Source organism: Brachyhypopomus gauderio, unplaced genomic scaffold (genome assembly GCF_052324685.1).
Source record: "Brachyhypopomus gauderio isolate BG-103 unplaced genomic scaffold, BGAUD_0.2 sc117, whole genome shotgun sequence".
In the NCBI taxonomy this organism is placed as follows: Eukaryota; Metazoa; Chordata; class Actinopteri; order Gymnotiformes; family Hypopomidae; genus Brachyhypopomus; species Brachyhypopomus gauderio.
This window is the reverse complement of record NW_027506938.1, coordinates 371,616-385,224: the sequence shown is the minus strand read 5'-3', so window position 1 is coordinate 385,224 and position 13,609 is coordinate 371,616. Positions and strand designations below refer to the sequence as shown.

The window sequence follows — 13,609 nt, the reverse complement described above, 5'->3', positions numbered from 1 at the left end:
TCAGATAAAGACGAGCACAGGACACTGTGCGAACGCACATTAAATAGACGGTCAACACATACCCTCGTGATCTCGAGACAAGGCACAGGTGAGACTACGAACAAACTCACTGACAACCCACACCCACGGAACTACATACATGGACATAACGACATGCAGACAACGTAACGGCATGCCCACAGGGAAGGGTCCGGGGCTGTCACCATAACAGAACCCCCCACCAGGGGCTCGCTACTCCCGGAGCGTCCCGTGCAGCTGGAAAGCCCCGAACCTGCACCGACGGGCAGGTCCGGAGCCGCCGGGACCACGAGCCTCCGAGTGCCGTCTCCCCCGATGGTGGGAACCGCCACAAACAGCCCTAGTACACCCTCCCTGGGAAGACAGGGGAGAAAACATTAAACAATGGCACAGCAACAAACACACACATGGGAACGTTAAACATAAAGGGCACAAGAGGGAACAGGGGGTTCGGGAGAAACACTGGGACAGACACAAACACAGGTACTGACAGACACGGGGACACGTTTATCATAGACAGGAGAGCAGCCAAGGGAGAAAACGCCTCCTGGCCTGCAGGCGCTGCAGTGGGCGGTACTCCCTCCGCCCTCGGCGCGGATCCCCCGCACGCGGCGGACGCCCCAGCAGCCCTCTCGGTGGGCGCGCGTCCCGTCGCCGGGGAAGCTGTTGGAGGACGCGGCGCAGGGTACGCCTGCCACCTCTCCGTCTCCTCCCTTCGAACTCCCCCTAGGGGACCCCCGCCTCCTCTGAGCGGACGCTCCGCCGGCCGTGTCCCGTGTGTGGGTTCCTCCACCTCCATCTCCCGCTCAGAGCCGCCCGAACTCCAACTCATCGGCCGCTCCGGCGTGTCGGCCCGGGAGCAGTCCATCGGGCTGCCCTCGGGGTAGGGAAGAGGCACGCCTTCTTCAGCACGCCTCTTCTCCCTCACGGTCTCTCCGGAGTAGTCTGTCAGCGTTGGGCTTACTCTCTCCAAGTATGACGCGCCCTCGGAGTGGTCGGACGGAGGAGGACTTATGTCATGTTCCTCCTCCTCGCTGTGGCAAGCAGCGGGGGTGGAACACTCCGACGCAGGAGGGCTGACGTTGTCCTCCCCTTCACCGTAGTATAAGGTGGGGATGGAACACTCCGACGCAGGAGGGCTGATGTCGTCTTCCCCCTCACCGTAGTATACGGTGGGGGCGGAGTACACCGACGGCGGGGGACTCACGTCCTCCCCGTAACACTCCGTGGGAGCAGAGGTTACTGACAAGGAGTAGCTGGCTCCACCGTCCGTCTCTTCTCCCGAGTCCTCACTCCCGAACTCTTCCTCGGGAGTGGTCACGCCCACCATCCCCGCATACACCACCAACGGGTCCTCCGGGGGGCGTGGCGACGATGTTCTGGGAAACCCCTGTCTGCCAGCCACCAGGGGAGAGGAGTCCCTCGTCGGGGAGCCAAATCCCAACCGCCAAGCTCGCTGGGCAGCCTGGTGGTAATGCTCCGCTTTCGACTCCTCCTTTGTCTCCCGTGCGTAACGCAGCAGGGACGCGCATACCGGGTCCCTCTCGAGCTCCTCCTCTGTCGCGGGAGCATCGTGGCGTCGCACAGGGGAAGAGGGGTGGTGGTGTCGGCTCGCCCTCTTCCCCTTCTAGGCACGGGACGAACGTCCTGGCTTCATCTCTGTTTCGGCTCGTCTTTCTGTAACGCGGGGGTGCGTGCGGAATGACGAGGCACAGACTCCAGCTCGCACACTCAAGCGTCACTTTATTTGAGTGATGGCTTCAGCGCACACAGCGCACATACAACATAAACACGCACGGGTAACACTCAGATAAAGACGAGCACAGGACACTGCGCGAACGCACATTAAATAGACGGTCAACACATACCCTCGTGATCTCGAGACAAGGCACAGGTGCGACTACGAACACACTCACAAACAACCCACACCCACGGAACTACATACATGGGCATAACGACACGCAGACAACGTAGCGACACGTCCACAGGGAAGGGTCCGGAGCTGTCACCGTAACATTACTCCATTACTCAATTACTCAATATTATCTTCACACAGCCTTCTTACAGTTCTCCACCGTTGATATACTCTGCATATACTTTGGTAAATGACACTAAGTCTCAGGCTCTATATCATAACACCACATCTTGTTCGTCTGGGGTGTTTTTTTCTCATCTACCCTAGATAGGATGCACGAGAAGTGGTCCATATAATCAAACAAAAAGAGGGTATCATAAACATATATAATCAATAAATACCCTCTCAATTACTAATACATGAACTTCAATAAATGAACTACTTTTTGAAAGAACTCATCACTGCTCAATTTTTTTTTATCTATGAGTACAATGAAAATTTAAATCTGGTAAAAATGACTGGTTTTATTATCCATAACGCTTTAACAGAAAAACTCAGGCCACACGGCAGAACTGACACGAACAGAAATGTAAACGAAGAAAATAGTAATGGAACGAGAATAATAGCGGAGCTTTTAACTAGCTTGTTCACAGAGCAGGTCTCTCCCACGGTGCGAGGCGAGGTAGCAGGCTGAATGCGCAGCACTGGACTGTGCGACCTGTGGGAATAAATACACCACCACCTGATTATGTGACAGGTGTCAGTACTCCGGTGATTGGGAAGGTAGGAGTGACCGAGACTGAGAGGGTGCGCTCCGTCTGGTTGTGGGTGTGTGTGTGAGGGGAGAGGGGAGTGTGTGTATGCGCCCTCTGGTGGCGTCCAGGCTGACCTACCGTGACAATTAACTACTTTTTTTTAAAAAACTTATCATTGCTTAACCTATAATTTTTTTTATGTGTTCAAAAAAAAATAAAATCATGATCTCATAATTATGTAAATATTTACTTCAAATGTTTTGCTGCACTCCTGTTTACTGAATAAATATTAAAACCAGAAGTTGAATTAGTGCATGTTTCCCTGATTCAGGTACTTGATAGTAAACTGGCGCCATCTGGTGGAGGAATCACACTTTTTCAACTCCTTTATTTCTTTACAAAGTCTCCTCCTCCTTGTACACACCTGCCTGTTTGAGGAAGTAAATCTGTGTGACACACTAGTCTTTATTAATTCTGCGTTCAGGTGAGTTATAAATATTATGAGAACCTCTTAACTCTGGTATTTACTTCTTTCTGTCTTATTTCTGAAAGGAGTCTAATCTCCCTCAGCTGGATAAAGGACTACAGTGACTGATTCTCTCCTGTGTTACTGTGATTATTACAGAAGATCTAAAAGTGAAAGTGAAGTTTGTACAGAAGGAGACATAACAGAGAGACAGCACAGCAGCTGTTGGAGGAAATGGCTGCTACAAACCCTCTGTCAGAAGAAGAGTTTTCATGTCCTGTGTGCTGTGACATCTTCAGGGATCCTGTTCTACTGTCATGTAGCCACAGTGTGTGTAAAACCTGTCTGCAGCAGTTCTGGGAAACCAAGGGATCTCAAGAATGTCCAGTTTGTAGGAGAAGATCTTCTAAACTCTCATCCTCCCCTTAATCGTGCACTAAAGAACCTGTGTGAGTCTTTTCTAGCGAGCAGGAGTCAGAGATCTTCAGCAGGGTCTGAGGTTCTCTGCAGTCTGCACAATGAGAAACTCAAGGTCTTCTGTCTGGAGGACCAACAGCCTGTGTGTTTGGTGTGTCAGATTTCAAAGAAACACAAAAACCATGAATGCTGTCCATTAGATGAAGCTGTGTCTGACTTTAAGGTATGAAATGTACACTATTGTTTTAACTGTAATGTTTTTCCAATATTTAAGATTATCTTGAAATATATGTTCGACAGTCTAGGTTAAATTTGTCAGCTGATGAGATTTCCGATATGTAAATCAGAGCGTCATTCCCAGTGAAACTTAATATAAATAAAATATTGATATACAACCTGCTACAAAATATCAAACATGTCCAAGGAATCATAGTAATCACACCATTGTGTTCAGTCATTATAATCACTGTAATCTCCAGCACATCTATACAGATACAGTGATGAGTCCTGTAAGACTCATACTGTACTCTACTAAACCCGTATTTTACAGGACAAACTCAAGACCTCACTGGAGTCTCTACAGCAGCATCTGAAGGTCTTAGAGGAACATAAACAAGTCTGTGAGAAAACAGCAGCACACATTAAGGTGAAAGGTCACTCTGTGTTCTGAATGGTGCTGTGATCACTGTCCACGTACACCATAATGAAACACACACATTTGGACAGTTTATATTTCCTCATCATCTCCCATTCCAGTATCAGGCCCAGCACACAGAGAGGCAGATAAAGGAGGAGTTTGAGAAGATCCACCAGTTTCTAAGAGATGAAGAAGCAGCAAGAATAGCTGCACTGAAGGAGGAAGAGGAGCAGAAGAGTCACATGATGAGGAGGAAGATTGAGGAGATGAGTGGAGAAATAGCATCTCTTTCAGATCAAATCAGAAACACAGAGAAGGAGATGGAAGTTGAGAACATCCCGTTCTTACTAGTAAGAATCACTCAATCTGTATGTTTCTCCCTCTCTCTCTCTCTCTCTCTCTCTCTCTCTCTCTCTCACACACACACACACACACACAAATGCATAAGTAAAATGTTTTGACAATTGTTTTAGTTTGTGTGTGTGTGTGTGTGTGTGTGTGTGTGTGTGTGTGTGTGTAAGGGTCTTTAGACACATTGATATTATTATCATATAAGGAAGATGCATGTTTGACCCTCATTTGAACAAAATGACAAAAATTTGATTTCATTTTCTGTGTTTGTCCCTCTGTTTCCTTCTCAGAACGTGTCGTCCACATTGAAACAGTAAGTGATTATTATTTCTGTTTGATATATTGTGTTACACATTGTGTTTGTTATTCTGATACATTCAGATCTTCAGTATGTGGTCTCTGTTATTTCAGAAACATGATATATGAAGACGGTATTTAAGAAAATAAAAATACATTGATACTGATTATGTAAATAAGTGGTTAGATACACTGATATGTTTAATGAAAGATAATAAAACAGCTTTATACATTTCCAGTGAAATATTTTTCACATGTTAACTTAAATGTTAAATAATTTTAATATGATATATGATATAATATTATGATAATACAGCTTTATACACTTCCAGAGTTCATCACACCCCAAAGGAACATGAGAAGGTGTCAGGAGCTCTGATCAATGTAGCAAAACATCTTTCCAACCTGAAGTTCAGAGTCTGGGAGAGAATGCAGAAGATTCTCCAGTACTGTGAGTTTTGGTGTTCTTTGATTAATTAGAGTAATTCTGTTCTCCTCACAATTAGAACTCTATAGAGAGAGAAACATTAACATTGTGTGTTTGGTACATGAACTATTCCAGTATTAAAGGCTGTATTAGTATAAACAGTGAGGGGGACGACCAGTTGACTGCTGGTCTGAGGAGAGACAGTCAGTCCATGAGGAGATCTACACCACCCTCTCTCCACCTCTACACACCACCCACTCTCCACCTTTACACACCACCCACTCTACACCTCTACACACCACCCACTCTCCCCTCTACACACCACACACTCTCCACCTCTACACACCACCCACTCTCTCCACCTCTACACACCACCCACTCTCCACCTCTACACCACCCACTCTCCACCTCTACACACCACCCACTCTCCACCTCTACACCACCCACTCTCCACCTCTACACACCACCCACTCTCCCCTCTACACCACACACTCTCCACCTCTACACCACCCACTCTCCCCTCTACACACCACCCACTCTCCACCTCTACACACCACCCACTCTACACCTCTACACACCACCCACTCTCCACCTCTACACACCACCCACTCTACACCTCTACACACCACCCACTCTCCACCTCTACACCACCCTCTCTCCCCTCTACACACCACCCACTCTCCCCTCTACACACCACCCACTCTCCACCTCTACAAACCACCCACTCTACACACCACCCACTCTCTTTCTACACACCACCCACTCTCCACCTATACACACCACCCACTCTCCCCTCTACACACCACCCACTCTCCACCTCTACACACCACCCACTCTCCCCCTCTACACACCACCCACTCTCCACCTCTACACCACCCACTCTTCCTGGGACATCACCACCTCCACCTGCTCCTCCATCCTGCCTCCTCCCCCATCCTGTATAAATGAAGATACTAGGGGTCTATAGGAAGTCCGGTACCCTGAGTCTGAGCCCCATGGATCTCCATCCTTGAGGGACCAAGCGTGTCAGCTGAGACTCTCCCATAACTTTGTGTCTGTCTGTGTCTTTTCCTGTCTGTATACCTGTGACTGTCTTTGTGTCTGTCCCTGTCATCATCTTTGTTTCTGTGTTTGTCCCTGTCACCATCATTTTGTCTGTGTCTGTCCCTGTCTGTCCCTGTCATCATCATTGCGCCTGTGTCTTTTTCTGTCTGTGACTATATCACTGTCTTTGTGTCTCTATCACCATCTTTGTGCCTGTCTGTCCCTCTCTGTGTCCTTGTAATTGTTTTTGTGTCTGTCTCTGTGTTGTCCTTAGTGTTGTTGCTCCTTCCCATCTGTGTCTTTCTGTCAGTCACTGTGTCTTAGTGATGGTAAAAGTGGGGCTTTTGGGAGATCGAATCAAATAAACCAATTGATTCGGAAAATGATTCAATCTTGTGAAACGTTTGAATCATCACACGCCACAGTGACATCTAGTGGTCAACCAGGGCCTAAACCCACAACTTCTTAACAGAAACAGAAGTAATGTGTCTTTTTTAATGAAAAATGACATGAAATATTCCCCCATAGCATGTGTCCCTAAATCAATTTTAGTTATGAAAACACATCATTTTGCAGAGAACAGGGTTGTTTTAATGATGTCACTAAGATGTATTTTTCATTATGATACACTTGGTCGTCAGTGAATTGATATAGCTGACATTATTAATTTTACATTGCAAGGTAGGGAAATGCTTGTGTAATCCTTTATTAAATATTGCAAGTAATTGTAACGTATCTCGCGCTGCGTAGCGAGGAGACGGACACAAATGCTGAGAGGAGCGAGATTTATTAAAGGGAATACCATACTCATCGTCAGAAAGCCAGGCAGGGTCGATCACAGGAGGGCAGTCCGAAAAACATGCAAACACGGGCATTACAAAACAGGGGAACACGAGTAACAGGCGAGGAATCAAAAGACAGGGACACAAAACGGTCGGGTACAACGCTGAACAAGAACTTAGTCAAACCAATCAAACAAAATACCAGACAAAGGACAAGGGAGACTCAGGGGCTTAAATACAAGGAATCTAACGAGGGGCAGGTGACGGTAATAACACGGGGCGTGGTAACAAACAAGGTAATCACAGAGACGAACGAGCGGGGCGGGGTAAACAGGTACGAAACACAGACATGAGGGAGTTTGGAGTGACAGCTAACGGAGGGGGGCACGGTCATACGTGACAGTACTCCCCCTCAAGGCGTGCCACTCCGGGGCACGCAAGGGCAGACAGGGCAGGGGACCACGGGACACAGGACCAGGGACCAGGGGCATGGCAGGGACTGGAGACAGGGGAGCAGAGACTGGCCAGGAGCCGGGTAGGGACTGGGCAGGACAGGGGACACAATGAGACCCGACAGGGCCAGGGCGAGGAATAGGGGCAGGGCCAGACGAGACAGGACCGAGAACAGACACGGGAGCGGGGCCAGGGGACAGGGCGGAGGCAAACACAGAGGCAAAGACACCATGAACAACGGAGACAGGCACTGGCACAAGGTGGGTGACAACTTGGGGAACAGACATGGGGACAGGGACAGAGATGACACCACAGGAAACAGACACAGGAACAGGAACATGGACACGAACAGACACAACCACGGGGACAGGGACCAAAACAAAACCAGGGATGGGACCAGGGAGCAAGGGGAACACGGGCAACGGAACATAGGAGGCACATAGCGGAGCAGGGGGAACACCAAGTCCATGCCCAACAGGGGGCAGCACAGTCCCAAGGGCAACAGGCGGGGTCCGCTGGCGTGCAGCGGGAACAGGCGGGGTCCGCTGGCGGGCAGCGGGGACAGGAGCCGGCAGGCGGGCAGCGGGGACAGGAGCCGGCAGGCGGGCAGCGGGAACAGGAGCCGGCAGGCAGGCAGCGGGAACAGCGGCCGGCGTGGACAACCTCCTCCGGGTCGCGGGTACAGGAACAGGCCCGGACCTGACGTCCTTGGGGGGCGGAACCACTGGACCTGACGTCCTTGGGGGGCGGAACCACCGGGCTGACGTCCTCGGGGGGCGGAGTCGCCGCACTGACGTCATCGGGGGGCGTGTCCGCCGTACTGACATCATCGGGGGGCATGTCCGCCGCACTGACGTCCTCGGGGGGCGGAGTCGCCGCACTGACGTCCTCAGGGGGCGGAGTCGCCGCACTGACGTCATCGGGGGGCGGAGTCGCCGCACTGACGTCATCGGGGGCGGAGTCGCCGCACTGACGTCATCGGGGGCGTGTCCGCCATACTGACATCATCGGGGGGCGGAGTCGCCGCACTGACGTCCTCGGGGGGCGGAGTCGCCGCACTGACGTCCTCGGGGGGGCGGAGTCGCCGCACTGACGTCCTCGGGGGGCGGAGTCGCCGCACTGACGTCATCGGGGAGCGTGTTCGCCATACTGACGTCTTCGGGGGGCGTGACCGCCATACTGATGTCACCGGGGGTCCGAGCCGGCCACTCCTGGGTTGAGTGGCCAGTACTCCCCCCCAAAAAATTCTTGGGGGGCCTTCGGGGAGCGGCTTCCGGGAGGACGACGATTTCATGCGCTGTGGCGGCAGGGCTCTGAACTGGGGGCGTGGTCTTCCTCCTTCCCCGGTCCGGTCTGCGTCTGGAAGAACATACAGACACAACTGCTTCTCGGTGGCTTTCCTGGTGACTCCGCCTCGTCGGAGGTATCGGGAGCTCACAACTACTTTTGAAAGCCAACCGAGAGCCAAGCCAACGCTCGTCTGCACATTCATTCCGTCTGCCCGACTCTCGCGCTACAGGCTGGAGTCGGGCAGACACATAGCGCTTACCAGGGAGCTCGTCGCCAAAGCCAGACGTTGGAACTGTCTTCGCTTTGTTCTTACAGCGACGAGACTCCCCTGTACCCACAGCGCAAGGGGATTTCCTGTCTCTGGTTCGTTCGTACTGCAATACCGGAGAGTCGAACCGGATTAATCCAGCCAACATCTCATTACAGTGTTCGAACTCACCAGAGTCTCGCTCTCTCGCTGTGTCCTTGGGAGGTCTGGTATTATGTAACGTTTCTCGCGCTGCGTAGCGAGGAGACGGACACAAATGCTGAGAGGAGCGAGATTTATTAAAGGGAATACCATACTCATCGTCAGAAAGCCAGGCAGGGTCGATCACAGGAGGGCAGTCCGAAAAACATGCAAACACGGGCATTACAAAACAGGGGAACACGAGTAACAGGCGAGGAATCAAAAGACAGGGACACAAAACGGTCGGGTACAACGCTGAACAAGAACTTAGTCAAACCAATCAAACAAAATACCAGACAAAGGACAAGGGAGACTCAGGGGCTTAAATACAAGGAATCTAACGAGGGGCAGGTGACGGTAATAACACGGGGCGTGGTAACAAACAAGGTAATCACAGAGACAAACGAGCGGGGCGGGGTAAACAGGTACGAAACACAGACACGAGGGAGTTTGGAGTGACAGCTAACGGAGGGGGGCACGGTCATACGTGACAGTAATCAGTTGTAATCACAACAGATTACAAGTAATCTGTAAAGATTCTGATATCAGACCAGCTGCTTGAACTTGAGTGCGGAATAAAACACACAAAAAGATTCTACACGTCTCAAAACTGCGTGAAATAAGGGAACCCGTTTTTGGAACAGTCACATGGCTTTTCACTTTTGATACAGACTTCGAAACAGTGTTTCGGGACACCATGATTCAAATGAATCGATACAGTTTGATTCCGCATTTCGAGTTTGACATCACTACTGTGTCTGTGTTGTTGTATGTTGCCCCCTGTTGTCCTGGGGAGGGTGTTGTAGGTGTGGCACGTCGGTGGACTCCTCCCTGGAGGATCTGCTCCTGGGGGGTCTGGACACTGTGGTCCTCGTCCTCTGGTCCTGTCCTTCAGTCTGGGGACAGTCTACTGGTGTTAGTCACTCTGGGAGTAGCACCCTTTAGTGGGGGAACTGTAACAGTATCCACCCACTAATGAGGACACACACACACTTAAGTACACAGACACTAATAATACACACATGCAGTGTGACAGTATAACAGTAGCACTACACTAGTTAAGAGTTTCATGTGATACTCACATAACAAATCCAAGATATGTAGACATGTATTAATGAATAAAACAGACACATGCAATGCTGCGGAGTGAGGAGGCAGACACAAACTCTGAGGAGAGCGAGATTTAAGGGAAATTCCAAACTCAGGGTTGAAGAGAAGGGCATTGGTCAGATCTTCGAGGGAGTCCAAACATGAAACATGTAGCGACATACTAAACACAAGGAGTACTCACAAAACCAGGCAGGGAAACAGAACATGCAGGAACAAACGCTAGAACAGACAAGAGAACAAACCGAGTAAACTCACAAGAATCACAAATCACAAATACCAGAAAAACAGAGATTGCAAACTTCACAAAGTAACGACACCCTGGAACTATAAATACACAGAACTAACAAGACACAGGTGGAAACACTAATGACATGGGTGTGACAGACAGAGGGAAACCATGGAAACAGACAAGCAGGGAATACAGACACAAGGAACATGGAACCGGAGTGACAGCTAGAAGAGGGGGGCGTAGCCCTACGTGACAACACAATTTCAAGCATCAAAACAACAAGCACACAAGTACTGCAGGGGTGTGTGGTGAACACACAACATCACCATCACTTCCTTTTATCAACCTACTGCAGCATTTCACTCAGAGTAAAGGGCCTGCAGTCTGTAGATGTGACCACATCACATAAACACATGAAGAACATGATGATTCATTCTGTTCTCTCTCCTCAGACCCTGTTACTCTGGACCCCAACACTGCACATCCACACCTCCACCTGTCTGATGATCTCACTACTGTAGAAGACAGACAACAGGACTCACTGCTTCCTGATAATCTAGAGAGATTTGATAAGTATGCGTGTGTCCTGGGCTCTGAGGGCTTTAACTCAGGGACACACTGCTGGGATGTTGATGTTGGAGACAGTGAAATATGGGCACTGGGTGTAATTAGAGAGTCTGAATGGAGAAAGGGAGGGAGGTTCTGGGCCTCAGTGTGGAGTTTGAACTACAGTAAATTCACTGGTAAATACTGGACATGCTGCCCAGGACGGAAACATCACTACCTCACACCTACAGAGAAGTTACAGAGGGTCAGAGTTCAGCTGGACTGGGACAGGGGGAAAGTGACATTCACTGATCTTCTAACCAGTTCACACCTGCACACTATAACACACACTTTTACTGACACTGTTTTCCCTTTTTTCTATAATTACAGTTCCTCTCCTATGAGGATCTTACCAGCAAAGATATCAGTAACAGCGAGTTAATGTTGCCTTAAATTAATAATTCAAACATAATAATGAACATTAGATTATTATTATATATATATATATATATGCATGTTTTTCCCCAAAAATATTGGAATAACCTTGATTATTGACTAGAAACTGTTGTATTTTATTTTTTAATTTTCCTTTGTCATTACATTTTTAAAACCTGAATCATAAGAAAGATTGAGTCCACTGTAGTTTTCCTGATCTCCTCCACTGTTGTATTGTCCCTGATTAAGTGTTTGATTTGTAAGTGTTTCCTGATCTCCTCCTCTGCTGTATTGTCCCTGATTAAGTGTTTGATCTGTAAGTGTTTTCTTGATCTCCTCCTCTGTTGTTAAATCCTCCTGCTGGACCATCTGATCTTCTCCATCTGCAGTCAATCAAATGTTTATTGATACTTTATTCTTCATAATAATCTCCCTTATGGAGATGAGGTGTGTAATTTTATACACTTTACACAAAAATAACCTGATTGCTACATGCTACAATGTGAAGCCTGAGTTTCCCAAAAGTGATAGAACTTACAGATTTACGAACAACTTTAAGAACAACATAACTTTAAGAGTGCTGTTTTTACGCCGATTTCCCAAAACCCTTCTTATCTTCCGTATGAACGAGTCCCTAAGTAGCGCTTTGTTGACTCCGCCCCCGCGTTTAACAGAACAGGCTCTGCCAGTCGAAAAGTGAACCACCGAATTACATACATTTCTGTATTATTAAGCCACAAAAGTTTCGTTATGTAACCAATAATCATAAAATCAAGCAACAAAAAAATAAGTGCACAATATGTATATTAAAAAAATCAAATAAAAATAGTTTTGCAATTGCTGTCCATCACATGCCAATCCTACCTATAGTCAATTAACCTTTCATGAATCAGTCAGCAATCATGGCAAACAGACCACACAAACCAAATTTTACTCAGGATGAACTAGCTCAAATTCTTGAAGAAATTGAACAAAACAAGAGCATACTATTCTCCAAAGCTCAGGGAAGCTCAACAAATAAATAAAAAAATCAGTAATGGAAGAAATTAGCTGGAAAAAAGTGCCTGCAGTGAATATAAGAGATCTGTGATGGACATACTCAACAAATGTCATGACTTCACTAGTCATGCAAAAAGAAAGGGAGTGGAACTTAGTAAAGAGAGGGCTAAGACTGGTGGAGGTCAATCATCTACAACAGCCCTCACACCAGAAGGTAAGATACTTTTCCATGTAACCATAGTGAATGTAAATGGAAGTTACTGATCTCTGATGTATAAAGAAAAAGCTAATCAAACTCATTCATTTATTATATCCACGGTTTTGTGGCAGTTTCATTAACATTAATATTTTTCTTCCAGACTCCAGTTCTACTCACACAGTGTATAGAAGGTGCACGGACAAGGATTTATTTCTATTTTATTGAATTCCTCCTTCCTTATTCCTCCCTCTAATTATTGTTGCATTTAATTAGTGGAGTCAAATAAAATACTTTGAAAAGCATAACTTTGAATGAATGCCTTGGAGTCTGTTAATTTCCTAAGAAACAACACACACAAAATGTAAAAAATGTATCCCATATTTTATTTTCAGTAAAACAGCCCTAATCATTTGCATTCGTGTTTCCAAGCCAGCCTGATAATGTCCTTCTCTCCCAATTCCTGGTAAAATTGCAGGAATGTGAACTTCTCATCTCTCATCATCATCCTCAATGTCCTCACCAGGAACGTGTATGCCAGCCTGCACTGTAATGTTATGAAGCATAGCACATACACTATTATGGCACACCTTTGTGCTGGTGAATACAGAAGCCCCCCTGATGACTTGTGAAGGCACAGAAAACTCATTTTCCAAATACCCAACGCTCGCTCCACAACACTGTGTGTTCTCCAGTATGCCATGTTGTAGTTCTCTTCAGCCTCTGTCTGGGGGTTCAAGACAGGAGTTAGTAAATAGGTGCAGAGTGGATAACCACTGTCACCCAGGACATATCCACCAGCAAATGCACCCTCAGTTGCCATCTGACACACTACTGAATTTGTCCAAATTAAA

General features: G+C 47.8%; 1 pseudogene; it reads left to right on the top strand.

Annotated features, from left to right (window-relative positions):
- The first annotated feature begins 3,270 nt into the window (after window positions 1–3,270).
- On the top strand, window positions 3,271–12,188 carry LOC143497950 (E3 ubiquitin-protein ligase TRIM39-like; annotated as a pseudogene).
- The last annotated feature ends 1,421 nt before the right edge of the window (window positions 12,189–13,609 follow it).